We start from the raw sequence: 11,356 nt of genomic DNA, 5'->3' as shown, positions 1-11,356 counted from the left end.
AGCTCATACCATAGGAACTTTCAAAAGGCAATTGGACATGTATTTGAAGAGAACTAACTTGTGAGGTTATGGGGGAAAATCTGAGGTGTGGGACTACATTTGACAGCTCTTTCAAAGAGCTGGCACAACTACAATGGGCTGAATGGCCTCCATCTGCGCTGTAAGATTCTATGATTTTATGATTCTAAGAGAAGTCACAGATCCCTGGGGGCACATTCCACCAATCTGAAAAACAACCCTCCTCTCTTTCCATCCCCTTGCCATCTCTCTACAGCTTACAAGAAACAGGCTGGATGATTAAATGACACTATCAAAGGTCAGGTCCATTAGTATTTCCCTTAGCAGAACAAAATCGCTTACAGCTATTCAAATACAGCTTAAAGACTTTACACACTGAGGCCTGTGTATTTTTAATTCATTCATTAATTCTTCTCTCCTTGTCAGCTGCTAAAAGCCAGAAATCCTCCAGTTCAAATATAGTCGCTCAGCTAATGCATGTTTCTAATCCCCCGGTGGTGAGACCCCTCTCTCTGTTGTCCAGCACTTCATTTAGCAGCCCAGCTGGGCCTGAGTGCAGCAGCCAGAAAGGGCTCTATTCATATTGCTGTGTTTTTAATAGGGTAAATGTATTGTTGATGTTTACTCTGTGAGTGTTTTAAACTAAATATGTGAAAATGTATTTTTTTTAAATAACTCTTTTCACCTATTTCAGTTTAATCCCATGCCCCTAATGTCTCCTGTCACTCAGCCCTGGTACCCTTTCCCAATTTGTATATGAGGTATAGGGAAAAAGAAAAGACGGACTCGCATTTATACAACGCGTTTCACAAACACCGGACACCTCAGATTTACAGCCAATGAGGTGTTTTTATTTTGAGTGTAGTTACCGTTGTTATGGAGGAAACACAGCAGCCGATTTGTTGCTCAACAATCTCCCACAAACAGCAAAACGATGATGACCAGATAATCTGTTTTTTTGTGATGTTGATTGAGGGACAAATATTGACCAGGACACTGAGGATAACTCCCCTGTCCTTCTTTCAAATAGTGCTATGGGATCTTTTATGTCCAGTCAAATAGGCAGGTGGTGCCTTGGTTTAAGACAGCACTTCAGACATTGGAGCACTCCTTCTGGTACTGAACCTGAGTGTCAGCCTTTACTTTTGTACTTACTGCTCAAGCCCTGGAGTGGAACTTGAACACGGAACCTTGTGAGTCACAGACAAAAGCTTTAACCAACTGAGCCACCGCTGACAGGGAGTTACAGTAACAGGCAGTGTCACCACTCCAGTAATAAGTGTGGAATTTGCTGTCCAATTGTTCCTACTGTCCTCCTTTTAATTGCCTAACTCCTGTGGCTTAGTCTTTTAGTTCAAATATTCTCTTCTCTTTAATGTCCTGTTTCATTTAACTCTTTATTCTTAGACTCACTGTTATTTCTCTCCATCCATTGCATTAAATAGATTATTGTTTGTCTTCTTGGAGTTGAGTATGTACTTGAAGAGGAATACTTTGGTAGAGCCGGAGGAAAGAAAGGGGGAGTGCGACTAATTGTATAGCTCTTTCAAAGAGCAGGTACAAGCACAATGGGTGAATTTGTGCTCTTTTGTGCTGTATCATTCTATGATTCTTTATTACCAAACTCTTCCAATTACACTCTGGTTTACTATTTTCTTCTTAAATCTGGAGGAGGTGAGGAGATTGCTGCTAGCCTGAAACAAAACAAGATCTTTTAGCTGGAAGAGTAATGAAAGGAGGGCTCAGAGATCGCTGCTTAGATACCTGTTTCCAAATTTAACTTTAAGTAGCTCAAGGAGCAAACCTGCCCCCTATGGGTGAATGTGAAAAAATGCAATTGCAGCAAAAAAAGAGACCAGGGCAGGGGGATTTGTTGCCAATATGGGGTCGGGAAGGGAAGTGGGCAGGCAAGGAAATTCCCGACACCAGCCAGCATGCCAGCTCCTTGCCACGGTTCTGACTCCTGTCTGATTTTCTGGAGAATGGGCACAGAACAGCTACCCACACACAACGGTGCTCCAGCAGCTATAGCCATTTATTTTCTTCACTTTGTAAAGCTGAAAAGGTGCCTCAAGATGTAGACGCCCTGTCTCTCTCTCTCTCCCTTACTTGCAATGGCAGGCCTGCAGCTCCTCTTGCGCTGGAGGGCTTCCTATTGGCCCGCCAGCTTCAAGAGCCTGTTCACTTAATTTGTTGAGAAGCATGCCCTCTGACCTTTAATTGGCCTATCCTGCAAAATCCTTTAATCCTTTAATTGGCCTATCCTGCAAAATTTGTGTCGGCTGCCTATTGCCAACACGGTCTGCATTCGATCCCAACATCAGGGTCCCAACCAAATGGAAAACCTTGCCCTAGGAAAGCACTACAACAGGCAGCAGGGCAAAGAGGGGGAAGTGAAAGACAAAGATTAAGAAAGAAAATAGGAAGAGTCAGTGAGACAAGAAAAACAAAGCAGAGGGAAGGTAAGAGTAAGGTTTACTCTGTTTGTAACCATATGTTTATCGAAACAGCTCAAAGCGAAGAGAGAAAAAATGAGTAATATAGAATCCCATTATGTCTCTCAGAGATCACACAAAGTAATTCATATTCAAAGAACTACTTTTGAAGTACAGTTACTGTTGTTATGTAGACCATTCAAGAACCTACAATCAGTGATGAGCTGAATAGCCAGTTACTGTTTCTGGTGACATTGTTTGAAAGAGGAATGTTGCCCAGGCCACCAGCAGAACTCCCAGGCTTTCACAATGTGCTTGGACTGACAACAGAACCCTGGATAAAGGTCTCATCAGAAGCACGCAGTCTTGAAAGTACAACACTCCTTCAGTATTGGCCTATCAACCTGGGTTATGGGCATCCAGACTGAAGTGGAACTTGAACCACACAGCAGGGGTGAGAATATTAGCAACTAAGCTGAGTTAATGCTCTCAAAACGAAATCAATAGAAATTAAGACAGGGAACCTAAAAATAAGTCAAGGGGAGGAATTTCGTCATAGTAATATAAGATCTTTAAATGGTGATGGGGAAAATAATGGGACTTAAGATAAACAAATCTCCAGGACCTGATGGTTTACATTCCATGGGAAAGAAATTGAAGATACATTAGGCACAATTTTTCAAAGCTCTCTAGATTCAGGAATTATACCCATGGGTTGGAAATGTCATGTTGTTAATTAAGAAGGGAGGGAGAGAATACTAGCACCTATCAACCTATCAGCTGTGGCAAAGTTGTTGGCAAACTAACACTTGTCGACCTATCAGTTGTAGCAAGGTTACAGGGAATACTTACAGAGTGCACTCCATGCTATGGAACTCTTTCCCTAAACCATCTCCACCTCCTCCTTTCAGACCCTTAATTAAAACCCAACTCTTCCTAATATCTCCTTCTTTGGTTCATTTTTGATCATACCGCTGTGAAACACTTTGGGGGCATTTTTCTGCATTGTATATAAATACTAGCTGCTGTTGCTGTCTGATAAAGGAGGGAGTGGAGGTAGAGATTGTGGAAATGCTGAAGGGAAAATTGGATATTAATGCTGAATATGGTATTAGCTTTTAAGGTGGACCAGTTGGACTGCAGAGCGTTTTCTGATCATTTGCCCTTCTGAATAGGGATCTATTAACTCACAACATTTAATTGTTGATCATGCTTTAATTTTTAAAAACTTTTGTGGTTTGAAAGAGATTAAAACCTTTAGCTTGATAATTTTCCTCACAGTTGAAAATGGTACTTCATAGAATTGTACCTTTGTGCTTCAGGAGATAAATATTAAAAACTGACAAATGCTGAATGGAAACCTGCTATGTTAAATCTTCTCAATTAAAATTTTTAAATCTGTTTTGATGGCACCTCCATATGGTATTAAATAAGGGACATCAATAAAGATGGCAATTACTGTCAGGCCCAATGGAAGCAAATAATAACACTAAGGATTATCTTTGGGAAGACAAGTTCCCAATCAGTGCTCAGTTAAAACGCGATATATATATTACATATATATATATAAAAACACAATTCAGTACATCCTGAAGTGCTCTACAGATAATTAAATACTTTTGAAGTAAAATCACTGTTGCGATATAACCAAATTGTGCACAATAAGGTCCCACGAATGTCGTTGTTGGCTGACCCTAGATTCCAGGGTGATGTCTACTCAGAATTGTGAGTTTCTGCTGTGGGTCTTCATGTGACTGAATGAGCTGATTCTCAGTTCTTTGGGCACGTGAGACAGGACGTCCCATAAGTAGTGGGATCTGAACTGCAGGATTTGCTTCCTTTCCTCCTCTGCTGTCCCTCTGCCTCATCGTTAAGATGTTGGGACTCAAAACATGAAGCAGCTTGATGGAAAAACTGTCACCATTCTGAACAATTGGTAGCGTGCTCCTCTCAAGTCATTATGGTCATTGCCACTGCACTTCAAGGAGAGCTTCAGAGTGGCTTTGAAACATTATATTTGTCCTTCCCTGCAACGTTGGCCATTTGAGACTTCACATCAACAACAATGAGATAAATGACTGCTTGGTGTTGGTTCAGAGATAAATGTAGGTATTTACCCTTGCTTTTCGTTGAACAGTCCAGTGGGGTCTTTTACATCCACCTGAAAGAGCAGACAGTTTATCATGTCATCCAAAATGCCAAGAACATAACTGTGCGCAAGTCTGTGGAATGGGAATCAAACCATGAACTTCTGAGACAGAGGCAAGCAAACTACCACTGAGCCAACAATGACACTGCAAAGATATTGAACTTTCAGTTTATCTCAGTCAACAGAACTCATCTCTGATTCAGAAGGTTAGAGGTTCAAGTCCCACTTTAGATTTGAGCACATAATCTAGACTGACATTCAATACAGTTCTGAGTGCTAGAGATGACTGTTGAACTGAGGCCCATCTGCCTGTGAACATAAGCAATCTAATAGCAATAATTGAGGAAGTGCCTTGTCCCATATTCCTCCACAATCTCTGTCTTGCCTTGGTGGGTAACACTATTATCAGAGGGCTGGATTCAAGTCCCACTCCAGAGGCTTGTAGCACATTACCTAGACTGACACTCTAGTGCTGCATTGTTAAAGGTACTGTCTTTTGGGTGAGATGTTAAAGCAAGTCCGTGTCTGCTTTCTCAGGTGGACATAAAAGACTCCATTTTGAAGAACAACAGCAAAGTTCTCCCCGGTGCCCTGGTGTCCTGATCAATATTTATCCCTCAACCAACATCACCAAAACAGATTATCTGGCCATTATCACATTGCTGTTTGTGGGATTTTGCTGCCCATAAATCGGCTGCCATGTTCCCTGCTGAGACTGCCCTTTAAAATTGCTGCATTGGATGTAAAACACTTTGGCATGTCCTGAGGTCACGAAAGTCACTATATCAATATAAGTTATTTCTCTTTCCTCAACCATCGCCACTAAAACAGATTATCTGGTTGCTTTTTGGAGCCTTGACGTTTGCAAAATGGCTCCTGCATTTGACAAAATAACATAAGTGACTACACTTCAAAATGAATCCACTGCTTACAAATCCGTTTGACGATGTGATAAGGTGGTAATATAATGCAATTTTATTTAATAAAGCCCATTATTCACAATCATGTAATCTACAATTAGTTAAATGTTGGGAAATACTCAACATTTGTTAGATCTGAAACGTCTATGAAAAACTATCAGCCCCGAGACTCCTACCCCATCCAATCCTGCTGAGCTCCTAATTATGTCTAAGCTGCAGCGAAGAGGCACTGAATAGCTCTCACAAACAGGCAGGGAATGAGAAAGGAACAACATAACTATGTAACCACTGTGTCTCTGTGTTTGTACCTTAGTTTTTGGGGAACTGAAGTGTAACCCCACAAGGCACTGTTCCTGGTATGGATACACGCTAAAAAGAAGGAATGAATTAAATTTCTATAGCACCTTTCGTGACCTCAGGACCTCTCAAATTGCTTTACAGCCAATAAAGTACTATTGAGGTGCAGTCACTTGTTGTAATGTAAGAAGCACTTGCAGCCAATTTACACACAAGATCCCACAAACAGCAAGATGATAATAATCAGATAATCTGTTTTTGTAATGTTGATTGAGGGATAAATATTGGCCAGGACATTAGGGAGAACTTCCCTGCTTTCCTTCAAAATAGTGCTATGGGATCTTTTACATCCACCTGAGGGAGCCGACAGGCCTTCTGTTTAATATTTCATCGGAAAAATGGCATCTCTGACAGTGCAGCTCTCCCTCAGTACTGCAGTGGGGTGTCAGCCTAGATATTTAGGCTGAAATCTCTCGAGTGAGCCTGCAATCTTCTGAGTGATTTACAGACCTATTTTGCAACCCGTACTCCTACCTGGCGGGACTCCACATCAGATGCAGTTCTTTCAAGTTATTATTTGCTCATTGCCTCATTCTCTCTCTGTCAATGAAACAAATGGACACCTGGGGCTAGACTTTCCCATCTCAGTGTGGAGCCGAAATACATCAAGCCGTTGCTCAAAATGACAGGCTGGAGTCAGATCCAGGATATCCAACCTCCTTACTGGCTCTGACAATTTTCATCGGTGCAGAAAAGGAGGCATGTTGGGAAGTCTGCATACTGCTGTGCCAATGTTGCTGGCACTATTGCAGAAGTGAACACTTTGGAACTTCCACGATTTTGACGGAGGCAGGTGGGTTTTGGTCGACAAGGTAAATCACACCAACACAGAGGTTTCATGAACTATGGATGAACCATGATTTGAAGGCATGAATTGTAAGAAAGGTCAATACCAAAAGTGTTGCCTACTTCACATGTCATTATGAAATGCTGTAGCCTAAATTGTATCTGTTTGTACTAAAGTGAGTGATGATAGTGCATTGATTTGAAAAGATGAGTGTCCATTAAATAATGTCGTTGTCAGGTTGTTATTCTGACAACTGGCAAGCTGTCAAGAAAAAGAACAGCATTAAGAAGGCAAAAAAAGTCTTCAGATACATTAGAGCAGATTATCCACTTAATAAAGTGCTATTCTGCATTGTGCAATATTGAAAGGCTAGCCCAGTTTGAAATCCAGAGCTGATTGTGTGAAATGCCCCCCATTGATTTCATTTTTTTTCTTGACGTTCAGCTCAGCGATCTGTTTGGCCGTTTCAACACTTTGATAGGTGTCTGAGCTTTCACTGAATCATTAAATAACAACTCAGCCATTTGTTTGTCTGTTTCAAAGCTTTGATAGATATCTGAGCTTTTGCTTGTCTACAAAGGCTGTATTGTTTCTGTTCAGTAGGGTTTGTTACATGGTTGTTCAGGGGAATATAAATTTGAATGCTTTTTGCCTTCCAAACCCTAATAGATTCTGCTCAGCAGGGTTTGTTTACACGGCCTTCCAGGAAAAGATGAGCTAGTTTATTTTGACAAATTTATGAGGTTCTAAAGAGAATTTTGTAAGTGGCTGTTCAAGTAATGTTTATTTATTTTGACAGATTTATGAACTTCTCAAGAGTGTAATGTTTTAAAGTCACTATTTAACTAATGATCATTTATTTTTACAGATTTATGAGCTTTTCCAAAGACTTCCAAATATTATTATAGGGTTCTGAGCTACGTTTATAGTGGATGCAGGGTGAGTGGGTTGGAGAGATTGAGGGGGATAAGGGGGAATAGGACTTGAGGGGGAATAAGAGGGTTTGAGGGATATAGGGTGTTTTAAGGAGGGTTGGGGTGACAGGGGTGAGTGTATGGGGTGGGAGTGAGTGGGACAAAGGGGTAAGGGTGAGGATTGGGTGCCCCTCACACTGATCTGCAGAACTGAGCCGATGTTCTGCAAATGGAGGTGGGCCTCTTAACTTGGCTGCCTCTGTCCCCATCTCGGGCCTGCCACCAGAGGCAGCAGGCCTGACTCCAGGCCATCCCCACCTCCACCAGATCTCACCAACTGGCATCCCCAGGTAGAAGGCAGGATCATAACATTTGGTAATTTCCAGACTCACAATTCCAGCCTGAAAAGATTAAGGCTTTTCGGGCAAAGAAATGATCTTATAGAGGTGTTTTTGGAAATAAAAGAAGCCAATTGGAAATCCATTTTAAATTAAAATGTTGGAATAACACAAGGGACATAGGTTCAAACTAGTAAAAGCATAATTTTAGAAGCTGATATTAAGAAGTATTTAATTATACAGTGAAATGGAATCAACTTCCAGATGGGGATAAAAATCCTGGAATCAGCAATTGAGAGAAAGTATAATGAATTAAGATGGGCCAAACAGCCTTCCTCATTCATAAGCGCCTCAGGGACTTTGTGACTTACTTTTGTTTTTCATTTGCCAAAGCACCGAGCAAAAAGGAGCAACACAACTGACAGGCCTTACAGATTCTTATCAAATAACCCTACTGGGCTAACAGTGCTCAGGGATTGGGAATTATATCTTTTAATTTGTCCTGAGAGCTAATCAGTTCCACAGACTAGAAGAAAATGGATTAGACTGTGACTTGGCAAGGACTATTGTCTCGTGTTATCAAGCTACAGTCTTAACCCACAGAACAAAACAAAACAATGGGAGGCACGTCTCCACATTTAATCAATCAGGCAAATATTTATGAGCTGATCTCAGTGCAAATTATTCAAGTCACTGCTAATAAGGCTGGAGCGGAATCCTTTATTTCATTTACTGAAACGTTTACCTGTTCTACAGTCAGAATTTTAATAAACTTTAAGACAAAAAAAACTGGCTTTAAAAGTCCCATACTGGCACCGAGTCAAACTCCAAACATCCAGAGGCAAATAATCACAATGACCTGATTTTCCCATAAACTCAATGGTTTTCAAACTTAACTTAACAACATTATTACTCACATAGACATACCCTACCAACACACTCCTGGTGATCACTAACAAACACTGACACATCTTTCAGATCTTGTACAAATTCGGACACGCTCATTGTGACCTCCTGCAAACAATGCTACACTCTTTGAAAACAAAAACAAAAATACCTGGAAAAACTCAGCAGGTCTGGCAGCATCTGCGGAGAGGGACACGGTTAACGTTTCGAGTCCGAATGACCCTTCAACAGAACTAAGTAAAAATAGAAGAGAGGTGAAATATAAGCTGGTTTAAGGGGAGAGTGGGACAAGTAGAGCTGGATGGAGGGCCAGTGATAGGTGGAGATAACCAAAAGATGTCACAGACAAAAGGACAAAGAGGTGTTGAAGGTGGTGATCACCTCTCCGCAGATGCTGCCAGACCTGCTGAGTTTTTCCAGGTATTTTTGTTTTTGTTTTGGATTTCCAGCATCCGCAGTTTTTTGCTTTTACACTCTTTGAACCCTGTTCAAGTTCTGACACCCTTTTAGGGACAACCTATGAATATTGGCACACTCATAGATTCTCTGCAAACACTAGCATCCTCCCTGGCATCCCCTGCAAATAGTGGGGACCCCGTATAAATATTTGCACACTCCCCTACAAACAGTAACCCATTCTAAGAGAGCTATGAAAGCTGCCAACACATTCCTAGGGAACCTCCTAAAATGCTGACATAATTTTAAGGAACCTCTGCAAAGAGTGACACATTCCCAGGGATTGTACGCTCTAACCTGAAGACTGTATTCAATGCAGAAAGGAAAATAGAGCCACCGTTCATTTATTTATTTATATAGGCAGATAGATGGATAGATATATATACTTTCTCATCATGTTGCTCACAGAAATCCTTGAAAATTGATTAATGAGTTGAGAAAATATCACATATTTATGCACTAATACACTAACAACCAATCTAAAATAATCAGTTCAGCTCATAACATGTCTCATTTACGTTTGCTAGAAACAACGTTCATCTGCAGGGGCCCGTTCTCTGCAAACAAAAGGAATATGTTCAAGCCTTGTGCCTTTTTGGATCACCTAAGAGCTTGGGGAGCCTATAGCCCTCTGTTTATTTCTCCAAGGCAATGCCTTAGCCAATCAGAGTCGAGTTGCCAACCAATCAGCATTCTTTTTGCATTTTGAATAAATTGTTGTGATCATTTGAAATTTGGCATTCTTGCATTTGTCCTGATGAGCTACAGTACGTCCTTGCTTAATGCTGACTCACTTACCGTTGTTTCACTTGTCAGTATATCCATTTAACATTGCCAGTTTCACTTTAAAGTCATTTGCCACAGATGTCCTCTTCTGTGCTCACAAAGCCTTTTCTATAGTGCTTTCACTTTTGTCTCCTAGTCCTTCTTTACCACCACATATTCTGTCCTTCCAGATATTTTATGAATAAAGCATATTTTTCAAAAAAAAACCACTACATCTTCTTTACCCTCTGCCCCCCACCCCAGAAGCGCTGCTGCCCTTGCTGCCTAGTATTGTTCTCCAACTTGCTTCCACTCTGATGTTGCTCTCCTACTGCCTCTATCTTGTCATGTGTTTGGGGTCTAGCTGAGGTTCTTTGGAGCTTACCTATTCTCCTGAAGTAAGTTGCTCAAGTTGTAGTTTGTTGAAACCATAACTATTTATTTACAGCTATTATATACATATTAGAACCTCTACAAGAGGTTGGAACTTCTGCTCCCTCCAGATCTCTGTTATCTATCCTGAAGCGACCAACGTCTGCCACTAGATGGAATCTGGTGAACCTAAAATTACTATACTGATGTGAGTGTAGTTTTTTTAAATTATATCATGTATCGTATTTCTTTAATAGTTAATGATTTATTTTATTATCTAAGTTCTTCCAGCTAAAACTGCATAGTACTGCACACATACGGTACAGTATTTCAACTTATACATTGGTTTTTCCAGGTGACAAGTGCCTGAAGGAACCTAACTCTGGCTTTAACATTGGGAACCCACAATTCGCTTAAAGTTTCACTTAAAGTCTCGATATTCAGGAACACGACCACAACTTTAAGTGAGGACTCTCTGTACATGTTTCTCTTTTCAGCAATACTACATATTTACCGCTAAGAGGGTTTCAGCTAAATTGAAAAATATAATTAGAAAGAGGGAATGGCTATTTAATGAAACGAATTTGGTGAAAAAATGTAAAACAAAATCATTGTAATGTGATGATAACATAATAAAATATTATAGGGTGCATATATACATTTACTAATTCAATAAAAGCAGCAAGATAAAAACAAAAAGCTAAAAGCTACTGCGGATGCTGGAAATCCGAAACAAAAACAGAATTACCTGGAAAAACTCAGCAGGTCTGGCAGCATTGGCGGAGAAGAAATCAGTTAACGTTTCGAGCCTTCATGGCCCTTCAGCAGAACTGAAGCATAGTTAGAAGAAGGGAGAAATATAAATTGGTTTAAGGTGGGTGGGGGGGGTGGGGTCGGTGGGTGGTGGCGGGAGAGAGAGACATTGAGGGTGTGGTGATT

General features: G+C 40.7%; 1 protein-coding gene across 1 annotated transcript in view; it reads left to right on the top strand.

The window, feature by feature from the left end:
- Nucleotides 1-2,368: 2,368 nt before the first annotated feature.
- The window catches only part of slc35c1 (solute carrier family 35 member C1), a 64,462-nt gene continuing 55,474 nt past the window's right edge, over nucleotides 2,369-11,356 (top strand). Inside the window, exon 1 of the mRNA XM_078549472.1 lies at nucleotides 2,369-2,480. The gene's annotated coding sequence lies outside the window, so the exon portion shown is untranslated. The remainder of the gene's footprint in view (nucleotides 2,481-11,356) is intronic.

The sequence above is a fragment of the Cetorhinus maximus genome, chromosome 9 (assembly GCF_964194155.1).
Source record: "Cetorhinus maximus chromosome 9, sCetMax3.hap1.1, whole genome shotgun sequence".
Lineage (NCBI taxonomy): Eukaryota > Metazoa > Chordata > Chondrichthyes > Lamniformes > Cetorhinidae > Cetorhinus > Cetorhinus maximus.
Note: the sequence above shows the minus strand (reverse complement) of the source record. Positions and strands in the feature narration are given on the sequence as shown.